Source organism: Canis lupus, chromosome 32 (genome assembly GCF_003254725.2).
Source record: "Canis lupus dingo isolate Sandy chromosome 32, ASM325472v2, whole genome shotgun sequence".
Classification (NCBI taxonomy): domain Eukaryota; kingdom Metazoa; phylum Chordata; class Mammalia; order Carnivora; family Canidae; genus Canis; species Canis lupus.
Window position 1 is genome coordinate 19,865,512 of NC_064274.1, and position 21,285 is coordinate 19,886,796.

The following is a 21,285-nucleotide window of genomic DNA, read 5'->3' on the forward strand; positions in this document are numbered from 1 at the left end:
GTGAGATGTGGAAATCTGGTGCCTACTGTTTCCTGTTCTTCAGTGGGTGAGCAAGCAGCTCATGCCTTGGGGGCCTTGCTATTTGTCCTATTATCAGGGCTCAGTGGATATGAGATTTCCTCTTGCAGCTTATCTGTGTCAACAAACTGCATATCCTGTGTTCCTAAAAAGAGTTTTCCAAGATCAGAACTCAGGCAATAGCTAGTAGGTGATCCATGTAGTCAAATCCCATGGTGTGTTTTCTAATTCACCTCCACCGGTAATAAAGCTAATATTTTAGTCTGTATTTATCAAGCTCCTGTGTCTGCTTTTCCACTGGCTCTAAACTTGAGGTGAAGGAGGAAGATGTACTATATGGTCCTATTGAAACCCTCAATTCATAGATCTACCACCTCTGAAGCTCGAGGGCACTGTTCCCAGAGAAGACAATGGCCTTGGCAGATTCTCAGGAGCCTACACAGGCAGCCCAGGGAAGGAAAAAAAGTAGGAAATTGTGGATGGCATCTGGCTGCTGACTAGAGAGTATTTATAGGAATGTGAGATATTCTTTAAAAGTTCACAAAACCACTCAGGACAGGGAGGCTGGATTTCCAAGGAGGTACAGTGAACTTGAAATCACTTGTTATAAATTATGGAATCAAAACATGTCAAGTCATTATTATATATGGGATCTCAGACTAATGAAATTTGAGGAAAGCTAGGCCACCTGCACATAAATCTTATGGTTTTAAGCAACTGATTTGTTCAAAGCACTTTTTTAAAAATGTCAGTTAATTATAAGAATATGTTCATGAGATAGGCAGGATAAGTACACTGTTCCTATTTCACATGTGGGAAATGGAGGCGTGGAAGGCTAGACATGATCCTATGCTATGAAGTTAGCAAAGAGTGGAGAAGGATCAGATAATATATGTTCTCTAACTTCTAGACTGACTTCATAATACATCACTTAGAACTCCTTAAGTCTACAAATTCTCCTTCCCAGAAATGTTTGTACAGAATTTTGCAGGAGTATAAAGTTATTTAGATGTAACTGGATTCAAAAGTAGAGAAATACCTGGTGAATGGGATGTGCCCTCAGTGATCCCTGACTCCTGGTATTCATGCCTGTGTGTAGTCATTCCCTTTTGAGTGTGAACAGGACCTGTGACTTGCTTCTTGCCAACAGAATCTGGCAAAGGTGATGGATATCACTTCTATCATTAGGATATGTAGGATCGTAGTTTCTGTCTGCCAGAAGAGTCTCATTTTAGCTCTGTCTCTTGCTGGCTTTGATGCAACAAACTGCCATATGAACATGGCAAGAACAGAGGGAGACCTCAGCCAACATCCAGAGCAAGGAACTGGGTCCTGCCAACAACAATGTGAGTTTGGGAGTAGAGCCTTCCCTAGTAAAGTGTCAGATGAGACCCCATCCCTGGTGGATACTTGGTTGCAGCCTTTTGAGACCCTAAAGCAGAGGCCCCAGCTAAGCCAGGCCCTGATTCCTGACCTTGAAAACTGTTAGGTAATAATTATGTATTACTTTAAGTGGCTAAGTTTGTGGTAATTTATTATGCAGCAATAGATAACTAAAGTGGTTTTCAATAAAACAACAGGAATCTTCTTGCAGATATAAGCTACAAATAGCCTAACAATTATGTTTCCTGTCATCAGCCTGGTTCATAGGCTACCCTAACTTGTACCAGCTAATATAATAACCACCGGTGCCTGGTGATCTTGTACAGCAGACATCGTCATCTTACTGTGATATCTCTTACCTCCTTGGCAGAATTTAAAGCTCAGTTGTCTACCATCAGGCACCACAAGGCCAAAATCATTTATTATAGAGCATTTAAGAATATTTCTGTATTAACAAGTCCTTGTCACATAAACATTAATGGAAAGCATAACTCAGTCTCAAGGTACCTTATGGAACATTTATCCTGAATTGCTTTACCAAGGCCTGGAAACAGGTGATCCAAATTCTCCTCTGATGATGTATGCAGCCTGGGACTATTGTGACAGAAGAAGGAAGGGAGAGAAAGGAAAGAAAAAAAAAGATATCAACCTCCTTACGTTGTTCCCAGGCAGCTTTCTATCTGAGTGTCAATTTTTACTAAAGGTCTTTTATTCCTCCTTTTCTCCATGCAAGTATTGGAAATGAGGAAGAAATTGGTTTAATAATTTTCTGAGAAATCAGCTAAATTCTAATGTTGTTCGATCACATTCAGTTACAAAAATGTCAAATGCATTTCCATTTAGAGTGCTTGCTTAAATAGCCGTGCAAATGGGGAACACCCGAAAATCAGCATATATCATAAGAGAGTTTTGAGTTTTTTTTTCAGTACACACTTGCATTAATCCACTCTGTTACTCTTGAAAATAATGCATTTTTCCAGCACATCATTCCTTAAATGAGGGTGATCCATCACCACTGGAGATTCACCAGTGAGGCACATTAATAAAAGCAGACAGATTCAGTGTGTTTTCTTTGGGAAGGTTTGCTTCTCTTGAGTACAACGTTTGGTTGCCTAGGATGAAAATCCAACCCAGATGTTTCCACAATTCCTGTTTTCCTTGCTAGGACATTTCCCTAGATAATAGCCTATCATAATTCTCATTCTACTCTTCATTAAGGAGCTGTTCATCTCAACATATTCCATGTGCTGTAAGGGGATGGGATTTTTCTCTCCTCTTCTGAAAACTAAAAAATACTATAGTGACAAATTAGACATCTACTCTGATTGACTCAGAACTACATTGTGATTAAAACATACACATAAAAAAAAGAAAAAAAAACATACACATACACACATTCAAATACTCATTGAACAGAATCAGTGAGGCTCAGACATGTAGAATTCAGACAGATTTCACATTTTTATCACATATTTTTCATATCTTAAATATTTCTGGACCATTTGCTCCCTGAAAATGAGTAATAATGGGCTGTATGGGAGAACTGAATATTTAAATTTCAGTATTTAATTAGATTAAAAATTAGCTAAGCAGTATTTTATTGAATATGGTATTTCTCTCCTAATCCAACCCCCCTTTTTTATATCATTCCAAAATATGTATAAGTACATCACATATTTAGGCACCACTATTGATTTTGTGCAATTTAATCTCCAATTCTTGTTACTATATTTTAGAATATGGACTTTATATCCAGAAGGAGGCAGCTTGGGCCTTGAGCAATGTGGCTGCAGGGCCCTGTGAACACATCCAGTGGCTGATCGCTTGCGGCATGCTGCCTCCCTTGGTGGCTCTGCTAAAAAATGGAGAATTTAAAGTCCAGAAAGAGGCTGTTTGGACCGTGGCTAACTTCAGAACTGGAGGCACCATAGACCAGTTGATCCACCTTGTCCACTCTGGAGTCCTGGAGCCCCCGGTGAATCTGCTTACCATCCAAGACACCAAAATTGTTATCATCATCCCTGATGTTATCTCTTTTATCCTCCAGGCAGCAGAGAAGCTTTCAAAGAAGGAAAATCTGTGTCTTCTGATAGAAGAAATTGGTGGCATTGATAAAATTGAGGCTTTGCAACTTCATGAGAATCCTCAGGTTGCCCTGACTGCTTTGAACATTATCGAGAACCATTTTTGTGAGGGAGAAGAAAGTGGTGCAATATTACCAGCCCTGGACCAAGATAATGAATTCTTAAACTGCTTAACAAAAAAATACCAAGGCCCCACGACTTCTAAACAAAGGACCAAACTATAATGGGTAACTTATTTGAGAACCTTCTATGAATTGGCTTGGCACGGGTGTAAAGCTTTTTAAACTAAATGTTAATAAAATTTTCAACAACAACAAAAAAAAGTGAGGGAATTTTTCGGCATAGCTACATTTTAGCTTTAATGAGAAGACTTCATCTTTGTATTCATTTTGATAATTCCACACTTAAAATATATGTAATGATTGAATTGAATGTCTATATCTAAGTGTTGCATCAAATATTGAATCATCTCAATAATACTGAGAATAAAATATTCTTAATCTATAAGTTATCAAATAACCAGTGTTAATATATGTAACATGTTTATAAAAATAAGAGTAATATAAAAATATAATGACCAGATTTATAAAAACTCCCTAGAGTTTTATGTTATTCTCAGTAAATAGATTTGAGGAAATTCAATCAAGTAAAAACAATTGATAAAGTATTTATTGATTAATCATAGCAACATACTTATGTGACAGATCTATGGGGCCATACATTATTTGAAACATAATTTACAAAAAATCATCAGTAGAAACTGTGATGAGTATCTAATTGCGTGAAGTTGCCAAAAAATGGGAAGGGTTTAAAAAGAGGAGAGAATTACCATAGACCAAGATTTAAGATCAGGAAAAGTCACATGTCCCTATAAAAAGTAAAACTGGCCTAAAGAGAGAAATGGTACATTCAAATCAAATGAGGATATCAGCACGAGGAAAGTACTAAAGAAACAAATTGGAATTTCAAAGCAAACACTGAGTCTGAAAGAAGAACATGGTATATGGGCAGCCCGGGTGGCTCAACGGTTGAGCGCCGCCTTCAGCCCAGGGTGTGATCCTGAAGACCGGGGATCAAGTCCCACATCCGGCTCCCTGCATGGAGCCTGCTTCTCCCTCTGCCTGTGTCTCTCTCTCTCTCTCTCTCTCTCTCTCTCTCTCTCTCGGTCTTTCATGAATAAATAAATAAAAATTCTTTTTAAAAAAAGAAGAACATGGTATGAAACAAAGGAGGAGATAAGAAATAGATTTTCATGTTTGATTTTTTCCTTATAATTTTCTGAGGTTGGCTGAAAATTTCATAGTACCAGACCATGAGATCAAATTAGAGGTGCTAATTTTTAATCACAAACTGGAGTTACTATGTAGAAAGCTACAAGTGAGTAGCACTCGACCCAAACTACTAGAACAACCTGTGTAAGCAACAAAATGGAGTTTATAAAAAATCGGAGAATTGAATATGCAAAGAAACTAAAATGAACTAAAATTCCACGAGTTGTGAGCACTTGTGTGCTAAATCAGCCTTTTTACAGAGATAAATATTATTTACTTTGGTCTGTTATGTATAAAGTCTGCCATAAAAAGCAACAATAACAACGATAATAATAAAAGACACAACAAAAGAAACAATATGAACTTTAATGTAGGGAGAAAATAATCAAAGGAAATAGAGCTAAAATTGGCTTCAGTGCTGGAATTATCATAGACTTTAAAATAACTAGGGGAAATGCTCCTACTCAAAGATGCGGACAATATACATGTATAGACAAGGAATTTTAGCAGAGAGGTAGACACTATAAAAATGGCAAAAATGAAAAATACATTATCAGGTTTTTTTCCTGTGAGATTAGCAGAAGACCAGACAGCAGAAATATCAGTTGAAGATCTATTAATAGAAAGTATTCAACGTGTAATCCAAAGAGGAGTAAAAAGGCAGAGAACACCTGAGATCTGTGAAACAATATCAAAGGGTGTAATTTATGTATAATTGAGGTCTCAAAAGAAAAGAGAAAATGGTCCAGAAGAACTATTTGAAGACACTATGGCTGAGATTTTTTTCCTGACTGATAAACCATGTCAACCCATAGACTAAAAAGTTCAACAACCCCCAAACAATGTAACTGCAAAGAAAACTACCACTGATCTCATCATAGTTAAACTGATGAAAACCAAATATAAAGAAAAGCTAAAGAAAAAAACAACTATTACATGGAGATATTTTGGTAACTAATTTATCAAAAACAATGAGGACCAAATACAATTGAATGACATCTTTAAAGTGTTGAAAGAAAATACAAAAAAGAATGGCCAAGTGGAATTTCATGTTGAGGGAAATTATTCTTCAAAAATAAAGGCAAAAGAAAGACACTTTCAGAAAGGTAGAAACTAGGCAAATCCATCACTAGTAGATCTGTATTGGATGGAATGCTAATGATGTTCTCCAGGAACTGATATCATATGGAAGTCAGATATGCAGAAACCAATAAGGGGACCAGATAGGATAAAAATATGGGTAGATATAAAATATCTTTTTACCTTATATATACACACACAAATTTATCTGTAAATGTTTTAAAAAGAATAACTTATTGGGCAGTCCAGGTGGCTCAGCAGTTTAGCACTGCCTTCCACCCAGGGCGTTATCCTGGAGACCCGGGATCGAGTCCCACATCGGGTTCCCTGCATGGAGCCTGCTTCTCTCTCTGCCTGTGTCTCTACTTCTCTCTCTCTCTCTCTCTCTCTGTCTCTCATGAATAAATAAATAAAATCTTAAAAAAAAGAATAACTTATTAAAGCAATATGCTTTTAACACAATAGAAGATAATTACAGTAAGAACATGGAATTATATTGTACTATTTTAACATTGTTAATGACCTAAATAGGAACGAATATGAAGATGATAGACAAACTCAATTACAATGTATTTCATCAAAATGGACTAATAAAAGGCAGGGATTTTTAAACTAGATTTTTAAAAAGAGGATTTGATTATATGCTATTTCCAAGAAACACGGTTTAAATATTAACAAAGATGCTGAAAATAAAAGCATGGAAGGATATATATGCAAACACTAAGCATGGATGGGTCTTGCATTGGAGTAAATTTCAAGGGAATGGTCTTTACTAGAGATAAGATATCTCATAATGGAATTCATTTAGACCACTTAACAGTTTTAAATTTTAAGTATATAAAAACAAAGCTTTTAGGTACATGAAGAACAACTTAAATACTAACAGAACAAATAGAATTCACATATAGTTAAACATTTCAAGAATGTTTTCTCAGGAACTGAAGGGACAAAATATCAGGATCATTATAGAAGATTTGGACAATCACATCAATTTAGTTAGCCTGATTGGTATTTATAGAACTGTACCCAACAGCTATCAATACACACTTCTTTTTGTGAGCATACAAGGAATATTTGCTGGGAAGGACAATATGGTGGGGGCATAAAATGAGTCTCAATAAATTTCAAAAGATCAAAAGAATAGAGAATAGTATTTCTGACTACAAAATTTTTTTTTTACAAATTAACAATAAGATATCAGGAACATCAGAAAATATTTGAGAATAAAAATGCCTTTTAAGTGGCCAATTATAAAGATGCAGAACTGGGTCAGTCTGGCAAACTTTCAGATGCTATCAGGAAACAATATTGTGAGTATATAGCTTATGACTGAGTGGACTTCCTTTCACAGCATAATTAGATGATTAGTTGTTCTAATGTGATAATGAAATGTCTTTTTGTTTTTCATGATCACTGATAGCTAATTCCTGCTCCTTGGAGCCTTGATCAACTCTGTCATTCATTTCTGTCTGAAATATCTGGAATATTCTTTTACAATTTCTCCCCAAGTCCCCATTTTATTCTTACATCCTCAGTAAAACAAACTTTATAGATTACCAGAATAGTGCAAGAGTCAGAGGTGATAAATATATTTAGTTTCCCCAGGAGCCTATAATGCTAAAGTTATTCCAACAAAAAGATTTAGGAAAGGTTAGAATCCAGGAATGAATGTTATCAATGTAGTCAACTCATAATCACAGTTGTTATTTAAATAATGAAATGTTGGCATAATTAAAAAGTAAGTTCTCTCATATTAATTAAATATCTTATAATCAAGCAAGGAAAACAAATGTAAATAATGGAATATTATGCAAAAATAGAACATAAATGCCATAACCATTGCGCAATAAATATATGCAGCTGCAGTAATGAATGTGCGTAAAAATACTTCACAAATATTTTCTGTTAAATTACTAGTAAGTATTGAACCTATTTTGCATATGTAATTAAATTTCTGTCCCTTGTTTGGAAGATGTTTTTGCTCTTCAGATTGTTTCTACAATCAATGTTACCTTCCTGTTCTAGTTTATAAAAGTAATGTATGTATATTATTAAATATATCATAAACAGAAATGTCTAAACTGAAGAAATGTATAAAGGAAAACATGAAGCTGCCCCTTAAATCACCCTAGAGAATATCACTGTTTAATAGTCAGTAACTATCCATTCAGACTTGCTTTTGTACCCACAAATTGGAGATATGTATGTATATATGTGTGTATAAAACATTTATTAAATGTTCATATAATTATAAATATATATAATACATATTATCCTCTAATCTGATATATTCATGTAGCTAGCTAGGCAATGCAGCTATATTTCATAATCTACCAAGGATAATAAAATGCAGCATTTAAAATAGCTATATGCCAGACATCTTTCTCAGTACTTGACATAACTCATTTTATCTTTATAACAACCAGTGTGTTAGATACAATAATTATCCTCATTTACAGTTGAGAAAAATGAAGTGCAAAGAAATTAAGAAATTGTCCAATGTTACATCACTAGGAGCAGAATAACGGAGAATTTATCCTCTTTGACAGTTGCCTAGTAGGTCAAAGTATAGCTGTACCGTGGTTCATTTAATTAATTCCATGTGGTTAACATTTAAGCTACTTCTATTATAGTTTTAATTCTTATACACATATTTTTGTATTGTTATCCAATTATTTCCATGGGATAATTTCCTAGGATAAATAGACTAGCTGGGCTCTAGATGAGAGAGAGAGAAAAAGAGGAACATATGTATGCATGTATATATATTTATATATATATACATGTATCTACATAATAAATAGAAGTAGTTTTTGTTTTTTGAAAGATTATTGGTAACAGTATGTATAGAGAAATCTATACTTCAAAAATAAATTTCATATATGTAGATATGTTATACATATGTGTGTATATTCTTGCAAATAGATTTTATATACACACATACCCTATGTATATAATGTAAACATTGTATGTATCTTGTGCATATGTCTCATGTATGTGTATATATGTATGTATATGTGAAATTCATATGTAATGCATAACATTTTATATTTAAGCATATTATATTTATTTATTATACAATATAAATTTATAAATTTACTTTACATATTTTACATATAAATTTCATCTATATACACATATAAATGTATGTATAAATTCATATATATATGAAATTTTTATCAAAGTGTATATTTCTTCACACATGTCCTTACCAATAATCTTTACAAAACACAAAACAAGTTGTGTTTCTTTTATTATAAATGAGAGTATGCAATTTTTCATAAAATTTATTTTTATTTTTATTTTTTTATTTTTTATTTTTTTATTGGAGTTCAATTTGCCAACATTTAGCATAACACCCATTTATTAGCTATCTGGTCTTGGGTTTGTTTGTTTGTTTGTTTGTTTGTTTTTCCAAGAATGTTTGATCCTGAGTTTACCTCTGCTCTAGGGGACCATTGTTCCACATTTGTCGTTGGAGTTGGGTAACTATGCTTCTACTCTACTCATTGCTCTCCAAGGCAAGCATATGTTCCCTCTAACTCATCTATAGTTAAAATAAGAGTGCCTGAGCATTGGCCTCTGTGGGAAGAACACCTGCCTGGAATTGCAAGGCAAAGAGTTGCAAAAGCCCCCACGTGTGATATGCATGCCTCTATTTGTAATGTAAAGTTTGTTAATAAGAGCCAGCTGTCTCTTACAGATCCAAAGAGTTCCTGCTCAGAACACGTTTACTAAAAGACCCTCTCAAAGTGACAACCAACCGGGCAAGTATCCTCAAGCTGCTTTTTGATGAGAGAAAAGAAGGAAAAATGGGTTTAAAGACACATTTTATAGAACTCCTGGTGAACAACTTCAAGAAGCTTTTCAATAAATTTAAGGTAGTACTCAATAACGGAAAAATTTATTTCTACTTAGAAATTGCTTTCAAGAGCTCATGAAAAGGCTAAGATGTTTTTATGACCTTTAAAATTCTTCATTTTCCCTTCATTTGGACCATTTCATTAAAGCAACTTCTAACCAGGTAATGATGCAGATCTCTTTGCTTATTCAAAATATATACCAATTATCTATTTTTCAGTTTCATGTAACAGTGTTTAAAGATCATTATTCCTGGATCTAAAAATGAATGCCTTGAAATTACTTTTTCAAAATAAAATGTTACTCTTACTGTGTGTGTGTGTGTGTGTGTGTGTGCGCGTGTGTGTGTGTGTTAAAAAGCACTTTAGATAAAGAGTAACTTTTCTTTATCTGAAAAGACTTGGGAGGCCAGTAAGGAACTTTATTATTCCTGAAAGGATTAATCCTGTCCACTTAAGCAGCATTTTACTTATTTGGAAGTCACAAATTTTGGAAATCTAATGATTTCCAACCTATGCAAACTTTTCAGAATCTTGTGGCTATATTGAGCTATTGCACAGAGTTGAATAAGATCCAAATGCAAAGCAAAAATGTATTGTAGCAAAGTTGTTGCCTTATATTTAAAGATTTCTTGCAAATCAGTAATGAAGAAAATCGTGATCCCAAGAAAAAAATAGTGAGCAGAAAATACAAGTAGGGAATAGATTTTATGTAATGCCAGTTGTCAGGACATGGAATTTTAAAATGTTCCTTTTCTCAGTAGGAAAGGTTGAATGAGATAGTGTTGGAGTACCCACTCATGGATAAAAAGGATTTGGATTCTAGCTTTGAAACCTATGGTTAGATCCTTAATGCATTCTGAATCTCAGTATCTTTATTTATAAAAGGAAAATAGTATTAGTTCTTACCTCATAGAGTTCTGTGAGAATTAAGAAAGAGAATGAATTGGCAGCTAATAAGGAGATTGCTTTCTTTATTATTTAGTCAAAGAATTAAATGATGCTGTTTGCTGTTTGCATGATTTTGAGAAATAAACATACCAGATTATATGTAGAAATCCAAACTGAATCATCTTGCCATATTGGAAAGAGACTTCGCAATATGAATCAACAAGGGAAGTAATCCTATATGTATAGCCCATAATAAATAAAAAAAATCATAACTATATGTGCAGTATTCTTTGCTACAAATTTGCTAATTGTAGCAAAAAATTAATTCTAAGAGTATAAAATTCAGGGATAAATCTCTTACATGCATATAATGGTCTATAACAGCCATTAAAAATAATCTGATGAATTAAAAAATAATATGGTGGATTGATATAATTACATGAAACGATATTTATACCATATTATCCAATACAACAAAAGACTAATTCACATAAAATAGTCCCATTTTCTAAGAAGTTTTTAAATATATACATTTTTAAACATGAAGAATATGTTATAAAAATTTTATGTTATTTCTAGTGAAATTTAAGTTGATACATTATTTTCTTACATTTTCTAACTGTTCAATAATCAATGCATTTGATTTATATATTTTTGAATAGTATAAGAAGTACAGATGGAAGACGTATATTATATAGTTTCTGATTACAATAACAGCACACTTAGCCATATAAAGCAGTACATATAAATACCTATATTCATAGATCACATCATTCATTGACAAGAGCAGGTAAATGAAAACTTTTTGAGCTACTATTTCTGAATAAGTCCTTAAGTTCTATTCTGCTGGCCCTAGTAGGGCAAAACTATTGCAAAAAAATGGAGACATTTTGTTCTTGTTGTTTAAATCTGAGCTGCTATCTTAGATCCACTTTTCTTGTTGTGAAAACAATCTGGGCATTTCTTGTATTTTGAAGTGTGAAAATAACATTGGTCAAGTTAGAAAGAGTAATTTTCCTAAGGTTTTCTAACTTATTTTTTACTCAAAAAACATATCAATGCTGTTACTCTTTCATTTATTGGTCCAAGAAATATTTATGGACTATCTACTGTGTCCCAGGTATAGACTTGGAGTGGAAGCCTATGTGTAAAAGATGGCTAGCGGGTCGCCTGGGTGGCTCAGCAGTGGAGCATCTGCCTACGGCTCAGGGCATGATCTTGGGGTCCAGGGATGGAGTTCCACATCAGGCTCCCTGCATGGAGCCTGCTTTTCCGTCTCTCTGTGTCTCTGCCTCTCTCTTTGTGTCTCTCAGGAATAAATAAAATCTCAAAAAAAAATAGTTTAAAAAAAAAAGATGGCTAGCTGTATCAGTTGATATCTAAAACAAAAGTGTTACTAAAACTTAGAAGAACCTAGTAATGAAAGAAAGACTAGTTGCATTCCTTTTCTCCCCAGTCAGTGCTAGACAGTAATATGCCAGAAGCAACTCAAAGAAAAAAAAGTAATAATTTTATCCAAGGATTGATATAGCTCTAAAATCATTTGATGTTTTTTTTCCCCTATGTTGGCCTTTACTTCCAACTGTAGACCTCTGACTACTATATTTGATTTGAATATTTTTAGGAAGTTTACAATGTTAGTATTTTCATTATTCACATACAGAGCAGATAGAAAGAAGATAGAGAAAGGATGGAAAAATCATAGTACTTGGCAATTCCAGATGAAATACTTCACATACATCAGAATCCCTTTCTAAGGGGTTTATGTATGATTTCAATAAGACAAGCAAGTATCATCTTCTCTAATCATGGCTGGCTGAGCTAGAATTTGTGAATTCAATGACATTGACTTTTCTAAGTGAATTTATTGCTTTCTTTATAAAATGCAGATAGTGAAGAGAAATGAATAACCACAGGAGGCTCAATTCAAGTTTCTTGAATCAACTCATTTAAATTCAACAAATGTTTATTGAACACCCACTGGGTGTCAGATCTTGGAGCTGGAGTAATTGATTCATAATGGTTTGGATAGTTATTAACAGCATTTGCAATATTTTCATTATTATATGTGTGGTTGGGCAGAGTTCTGAGATAATTAACATATTAAAATCCGGTAAATTTCTAAAGGAATCATGCAGAAAAATAAATGTTATTCTCTGTACTTACAACTATCATTTCTTTTATAACAATCTATTTGTTAGAAAATTGCACTTTAAAAACAAATATGGAACATTCAAACTTTGTAATAAATGTAAATGAAAATCAAGTTTGCAAATTATTTTGAGATTTTACAAAAATCCTGACAAATCAACATCTGCTCCTAGAAAGTTACTCAAGACATGCTAATAAATAAAAAAGATAAAGTAATACATAAAATTATGAGGCTAAATGAGACTTAAAGATGAGTGTCTTAAAAAAAAAAGATGAGTGTCTTTTTTTTTTATCTTCTCAATAAAACTATATTAAACCTTTTATAGTTTGGCTATTCTATTCATGCAAAACTCCAGTAGAAGAGTGTGTGTGTGTTTGGCTATTCTATTCATGCAACTATATTAAAACCTTTTATAGTTTGGCTATTCTATTCATGCAAAACTCCAGTAGAAGAGTGTGTGTGTGTTTGGCTATTCTATTCATGCAAAACTCCAGTAGAAGAGTGTGTATGTGTGTGTGTTTTAAGCTGTGACAGGAGATTAATTTATTCAGTAAAGTAATACTTATTGAATTCTGTAGCAAGCCACTTCATTTCTCTTCATATGGCCAAAATTCATTAAGCCTACTATTTAGCTGCCAATTTCTATTTTTTTTATTACTGAATTTCCTTTACATTTCTCACAGATTATTCTGAAATATTTCACACCCCTCTGCCTCTGTTCACTAGCCTCTTAAATCTGTTCTAAAAATTCTTCCATTTTAATAGGAACAAAGTCTAACCATCTAGAACTTAAGCAGTGTGTATACAGTCTTGTCAGATAAACTCTTCAGTACAAGAAGCAAGAAAGACAGAAGTTCAAGATTCTTATGTGAGGTATCCATGGGTGGTGCAAAGCAAGAAAAGTAATTCCAATGGGAGGTTCTTAGAGACAGTCATTGACAGCTTTGCCTGCTTACTTGGTTCCCTGAAGCAGAGTGGCTTAGAAAACATGTCTGCTGCCTGGGCTAGGCATGTGGCAAATCCCAAATCCACACCAAGGAAGCCTACACTTTTTTTTTTTTTTTTTTTTTTAACTAACCAAGGCCTCCAGGGATAGGAAGCCCCTTGTAAGAACTCCAGTATTCAAACCCTGAAACTCAGGTACCTATTACCCTGCCACCCTACATCACTTGCCAATAAAGGGATTTTGAGTGCCACACATAGTGTATTTATTTATTTATTTATTTATTTATTTATTTATTTATTTATTAATATTTATTACAACAGTGTTTTTTAATGTCCTTTAATCCAGTTATTTTTATTTCCTTTTACATTTCTGTATTAACTGCCTTTCTATAATTCTATAACTTTCAAAATTAAAAATAACTTTAAAAATCTTATTAAAAATAATTAGAATATTATTTCTTCAATTTGATCCATAAAATTCCTTCTTCAGATTTCTCGCATGCCCAATAAATTAACATGCACATCTACTCATTCAATCAACATATATTAAACACATTCTATATATGAGACAGTATATTAGATGCTGAGGACACAAAGTGTCAAACTTTGAATCGGGAATCTTTCCTTTGTTACTTTTGAAATGATGAAAACTGACTTGCCATAAGATATGATAAACATATGCATCATGGGAATTTTTACTAGGGTGTTAAAATGTGTATTGTCTTTTTGCATATGTTGGGAATTAAACGTGTGTAAAAAACTCACCCCAAAAAATCAGTGAAATATATTAGCTACAGTTAAGTTTCAAGTGACATTTTAGAAGTAAATCAGCCTAAAAATAAGTAATAAAAAACGTGCTTGTACCACTCTCTCAACACCCCCAAAAAAGAATCAAATTAAAAGACATAAGTAATTGAAGAAACAAAAAGACAACAAAGTGAACCAGGGAGAACCATCCACAGGCTACTTTCATTGTCTTACACTCACTCCTCGGGTGATCTCAGTTCAGCACATTACATACCATGTTCAGGTTCATGTCTCCAGATCTCATATATCTTGTCTAGATTACTCCCTTGAGCTTCAAGACATATACCCAACTAGCTCGTAATTCTATTCCCTTGGCTATCTAACGGACATCTCATGTTAAAAACTGGACTTCTGAGACTTTCCCCAAAATTGGTCTCTCTTACAGTTTTTAGTTTTATTTTCTCAGAGGCTCAGACCAAAATCTCAAGTCTCCTTTATCTTTTTCTTTTCTTTCACACTCACATCTCATCTGTCAGCAAATACTGTTGGCTCCGCCAAAATATTTCCAGAATCGAGCCAATTCTTTCTACCTCCACTACTACCACCCATCTCTCACTTGAAATCATGATCTCTATTTCGGTCTTTAATATCTCCTCATTCTCTTCTCAAAACAGACACCAGAGGGATCTTGTCAAAATCTAAGTCAAGTGTCTCATGACTGTCCACTGAATTCCCATTTCTGAGTAAAAGCTGAAGTCCTTATAAGGCCCTCCAAGGAGCACTGTGATTGGCCTCACTCCCCTGGCCTCTCTGATTTCATCACTTATTCACTTCATACTAGTTCACTTTGCTCTAACATGCTAAGGTAACTGTTATTCCCTAAACAGTAAGCTGTCCCTTCAGAGCATTTGCATCCGTGCCTGGACATTTTTCTCTTAATAGCCACAAGGATGGTCCCTCCTCTCCCTTTTTGATCTCTCCTCAAATGCCCCGTTCTCAAGGATACTCTCCCTTGTTAAAGCAGGCAGTTAGTTAGGCCTCAGCAGGAGGCCTGAAGGCCAGCAAAAGGGGAGTCATGCCTTGTTATCAGGAAAGGTAGGGACCTGTCCTGGCAGCATTCCAAAAACAAAGCCACAGACAGACCCAAGACAATGAAGGCTGGGGAGCCTGACCAAGTAAGGGAGAAAAGGCAAGAAACCCTACTCCCAAAGAAATCCCCTCCTCAAATAAATATTCCACCCCTTAGTTATTAACAACGGTCAATAAGCTAGAGAGCCAAACCTGGGCATAGTTCTTCCTTGAACTTGCTTGTGCTCAATTCTCAAGAGTATGCTCTATCATTAATAAACTTCACTTGCTCCACTCAACCACTATCCGGTCCATCATTGACTTCTTTTCTTGCTACGAGATTAAGAGCTTCTGATGACATTCCAGGGATGGCTGGGCCAAGGCCTCAAGGCCCAGGGGTCTCCCCCATCCAACTGACAATACCCTGGCTACCCTGGCCAAAAATGCAAGCCCGCCTCCCACACAGATTCCCTAACTGCTCCCTGCTTTATTTTCCTACCTAGCACTTTTACTTATCTCTTCAATTATCTTCCACTCTCCCCTCCCCAATGTAAGCTTCATGAGGGCAGTAATTTTTGTCCAGTTTATCCATTGCTATATTTCCTCCAGTGCCTAATAGAGACATTTTGCATGTAATTGATACACAGCACATATTTGTTTGATGAATGAATGAATGACCTGTGGGCTGAGGGTGATAACTTGGGGAGAAATATGAGTAGAGTAAAAGGGACTAAAATAAGAAACGTGCTTGTTTAAGAACACCTAGGGAATACAGCTAAGTTGTTTCTCTCATCTAACAGATTAGTAGATGGTGAAAGTAAATCAGTATTGGCTAATTCTTGTTGTTTCACTTTGTCTACCAACCAGCCTCATTGTAAAAGTTGGCTCCTATCTTCAAAGACTGAATGGCTTTAGCCTGGTCAGTTTTTGGCAGTTATGCCACAACCAGATTGCTCTCACAGTGGAAACTCCCAGCTAAGTCAGAGAGGGAGCTCCTCTACTACACCTGCACAGGCCTGGTGCATTTTTCAGGGTCTTTGAATTTACATAAGAGAGAGTTAAGTTGCTGAACAGGGTAGATGCAACCATTGGAACCATTTATAATTGCAGTTACTTTAAATGAACTAGAAATGCTTTTGGAAAAGACAGTGTATTCAGTATTGAGGGATCTAATTGACTACATATGGAAACAATTAGAGAATTAGATAATGGAAGTTACACTTAGTTTTATATTTCAATAAGATTACTCGGTAGAATTATTTTTTACCATGTTTTATTTAAAAAAATCCTCCATGAGTTGCAGTGAGCTCAAGCAAACAAAAATATGACCTACTTCTATTGCTGAGGCCCAAGTGACAATGATTCAGAGGTGCCATATTCAGAACATAACTCACAGATAATTATGTTCCATATTTGTAAGGAATCTAGTACATAAATCCTTAAATGGAGCAGTTTAACCAACTTTAAAAGAATGAACAGCTGAATGGAATTGTAATGATATAATGTAGAAGCATAAAAATTGAAAGAGTATAGTCACCTTGTAAATTTTCTCCATTTCATATTTATGCTCTCTCCTCTATTTATTGTATCATATATCAAGTAATTCTACTTTCTAGGAAACCTATTTCTATGAGAATAGCCCCAGTGATACAGGCATGGTCAATCTGGAATTAGAACCTAAGAATACATGACCTCCTTTACGCTCCAGATGGCCTTGTATGATTCCTTCATTCGTTTTGAAATGCAGAGAAGCTCTGTGGACATCAGTCAAACGGTGGCATTTAAATGTCTACTAATCTAAGGTTTTCTTGGATGAAGAGGGCATCTGGATAAATGTGCACATTTGGAAAGCAATGGAGTCCTAGTTTCTGCCATGCAGCCCTGTGAAATAGCTGGGATGAGGCATGAATAATTTGGTGAGCTCCAACGCAAAAGCAAATCATGTTGTCCCTCAAACCAATCCTTCATCTTGAGTGTTAAAGTGGTTAATATATCCATTGGTCTTAGAAAGAGCTTAATAACTGTTGATAAGACTGGTTTATTTAAATTGCCACTAAATTGCCACCTTCAATAACTTTGCCATGATCAGTAAAAGGCTCACTACATTTTGTAAGGTGGTATCTAAAGCTGTTGTTTGTGATGTGATGGCTGAAGCATTTAGTTATTATATTACTTAAAAGACACTGATTTTATAAGGTTCTGATATATAATTATCAAGATATTCTCTGTCACTAATAATTACTTTAAGTATACTTTGAATTAGAATATTCATATTTATCCTTCTGTCACATACTTTTGGCCTTCTTTAATCTCATCCAAGCATATTCTTTTATTAGAGAAGTAAAACATATCTTTAGATTATTTTGATGAGAAAGTCTTTCCTTTATTTATAATAATAATTCAGATGTGTAAAATGCTTACAATTTATAAAGCACATGTATTTACAGAGCAGCCATATGCCATGAAATTCTTAAAGCCAAAGTAAAACTTTGCATGGCACCAGTTTTATTCAGGAATAAATATAACAAAATTTTATGCAGTATGCATAAAATGTACTTTATTAAGAAGTAGAATTAGACAATTACGTGTATTTTTTGGATTGAGAGAATAAGTATGTTTATTTATTTTTTTAAAGTAAACTCTGCACCCAACATAAGGCTTGAGCTCATGATCTTGAGATCAAGAATCTCACACTCTACTGAGCCAGCCAGTCACCCCAGTTATATGCATCTTTTTATAAAACACCTAGTAAATCAGAGAAATTTTATATAACCCCAGAATTACATATCTACACCCCGAGGACCTTGAGACATACATACATAGAAACTGTGAGACACGCCAAATACATCATTTATATTATTTTAATCATTTTAACAACTGTATAAGATAGAGCAGAACTTTAACAATCCCATTTTATAGACAAAGACTCTGAGGCTAAGAAGAATGCCATGATTAGCCAAAATGATGAATTATTAAGTGTGAAACCCTGTACCGGGTCTCTGAACTAAGTAAGTCTAAATCTCCTTCCTGAATTTCATGCCCATTTTAATAACAATGGTAAAGGACAAAGAACTATAAAGAAAAAGGTAGTTAAAATATGAATAAGACTAGACCTAAACCACCAAATCAGGAATGGACTTTCTTCTCCAATTCTAATACATACTTCCTCTGATTTATAAAAATTCTATTCAATACATTTCATCGGTACAGCACTTTTAGCATGGCTCAATTTCCAAAATGATCTAGCATGAATCACCCATAAGAAGTATCTAGCTAGCTAGCTACTTACCTACTCAGTTATCTAAACATGTCTGTGCTGAGTTAAATGCAAAAAATAAAAATCTAAAAGGAAATATTCCCTGACCACAATAATGACTACAATAAAATTGTTCTCTGCATGACAGCCGTGGCCTGGTGTGATCTGTATTGGATGCTGTAATATGAACTAAATGTAGTATATTAGTCAAAGGATCTCAGCAGCATATGCAGCTGTTAATTGACAAAAATAAATTCAGCTGGTACATGAACTCATACCATGAACCACGTTTTATATTCCAACCATTTATGTGAAACTGAATGGGGCCCACATGGCATAACAAAACAACGGTTGTTAGAAAAATGACCCCCTCCACGGCCACTTGATTTGCATATTTAAGTACTCCCATGGTTTTGTACTTCATGTTAACAAAGTCCTTACCTAAAGGGGGATCAACAAAGAAACCAAAAGAAAAAAATTGTTAATAAGTTTAATTATTTTGTATGTCTACCAAATACCTAAATAAATAAGTAAATCCAGTCCAATCTAATTTTAGAGAAGGAATTATTTAAAATGTGAGTTTTATGTTTGGAATTTCTTAGATAGAAACTTGTGAAATTCAAGTTTCTAAAAATCAGTGTTCCGGATTAATGACAACTATCTCTAAATCACCTATGAAAACTGGAATGTGATAGGTAAAGGAGATTAAGAGTACACTTATCATGATGAGCACTATGTTGAATCACTATATTGTACACCTGAAACTAATATAACGCTGTATGTTAACTACACTGGAATTAAAATTAAAAAAAAAACTGTATTTGATACCAGGTCTATGTAACTATTCCAAAAGCACCAAAGTTGGTGCTTTTAACTAATGCCATATTTGCCTCTAAATGAGTGCAGGAATTAAAAAAAAAAATCAACCCAAATCTGGTTATCTTTTCATTTGCTAAGCATAGAAAAACAACTAAGTTCATGAAATCTTTAACTGGGTATTGACAGGCAAACCCAAAGGTAACTACAAGTATCGCTGCCTTGTGGCATTTGTAACCTTGCCTAATCTCCTTTCCTGGAGTGTGGGTGGGACCTGTGAGTAGTTTCTAACTAACAGAATAGGTAAAAGGTGATGGGATGTCCCTCCTGTGATTACATTGGGTTATATAAATCTCACCAGCCAGTTTGCTTAAGAGCTTCTCCTTGCCGGCTTGATGAAGTACACAGTTATTTTGAGAAAGCCCACTTGGCAGGGGATCATTGATGGTCTGTAGGCCCGGAGGGCAGTCTCAGGTGAATGCTGACAGCCAGTAAAAGTCAGGGCCTTCCATCACACAGCCACAAAGAAGTGAATTCCACTACACCCCAGATGAGTTTAAAAGCCAATACACTCCCAGCTGAACCAACTGAAAACACAGCTGAGCCAACACCTTGACGGTACCCCTGGTTAATCTTGAACAGAGCATCCAGTCAGGCTGTGCCAGGACTCCTGAACGACAGAGACTGTGAGGTAATAAACATACGTTGTTTTAACCACTAAGTTTTTGGTAACTTTTCATGGAGCAGTGTAAAACTAATGCTCGAAATGAAGCAGGATTGGCAGGCATACTTCAGAAAGGAAAGAAAGGACATTTCTATTCAAGGCAGTTACATCTGAATCATATCTGTGTGCAGTCTCCATCCTTAAGACATCCACTGTAGACTTCTGAAGTTACCTCAGTGGTCTTGACCTTGAGGCTTGGAGCAAATACCAAAACATGTAAAGTGGACAGAAGTTCTGCTTTTTTTCAAAGTATTTTTATTCTGCAAGTGAGAAATCATCCCCTGAGTCATTATTATTCAACATCAAATATGCAATATTTGAATTGAGATTTTGCTAATGCACCAAGCAAAAAAAAATAACAATATTCTTTTATTTTTCTTGTTGTCCCTTGATTTTCTTGAGTGCCCTTTATAAAAAGTCAAGGCATACCCAGGGAAAAGAACTGAATTTTAGCAACTATGGAATAATGTTTCTTAATTTCAAAGACTATTAAATGTCAGAATACCATGTGAAGAAAGGTGAAAATGTTTGAAAATGATAGTTTTGATTATTATTAAATTGTGAATAGTGTTTGGAAGAAATTTTGGTGTATTTACAAGCATTGTGGTGTTTCTTGATTTATTATTTGTATAGTTTCCATTACTATTATACAAATTACCATGAACTTTGCAGTTTGACAGCATAAATTTACTATCTCACAGTTTAATAGGTCAGAAATCTAGTAGGCTTAGCAGGTTTCTTTATCCTAGGTCCCACAAAACCAAAACAAGGTATTCTCAGGGCTGTGCATTTTCCAGAGGTTCTGGGGAAGAATCTATTTCCAGATTCTTTTAGAATCCATCCATAGGCAGAATTCAATTCCAGGGGGGTGGGCTCCTGAGGACATGCTTCCTTGCTGGATGTTGGCAGAGAACTGTTTTCAGATTCTTGAGATGAAGTTGGCTCACGGCCTTGGCTCATGGCCAACTTCCTTTATCTTCAAAGTCAGCA

At 34.7% G+C, this 21,285-nt stretch overlaps 2 long non-coding RNA genes across 6 annotated transcripts in view; one reads left to right on the forward strand and one right to left on the reverse strand.

Moving 5' to 3' along the window:
- LOC112645098 (uncharacterized) overlaps nucleotides 1–21,285 on the reverse strand; it is an 84,685-nt gene that overhangs the window by 44,705 nt on the left and 18,695 nt on the right. For all 5 annotated transcript variants that reach the window (XR_003126966.3, XR_004811241.2, XR_004811242.2 and 2 more), the window contains one exon: nucleotides 1,909–1,995. This is a non-coding gene — a long non-coding RNA (uncharacterized LOC112645098). The remainder of the gene's footprint in view (nucleotides 1–1,908; nucleotides 1,996–21,285) is intronic.
- On the forward strand, nucleotides 965–9,864 carry LOC112645090 (uncharacterized). Its single transcript, XR_003126963.1, has 2 exons — nucleotides 965–1,364; nucleotides 9,540–9,864. It is a non-coding gene; the product is annotated as an uncharacterized LOC112645090 (long non-coding RNA).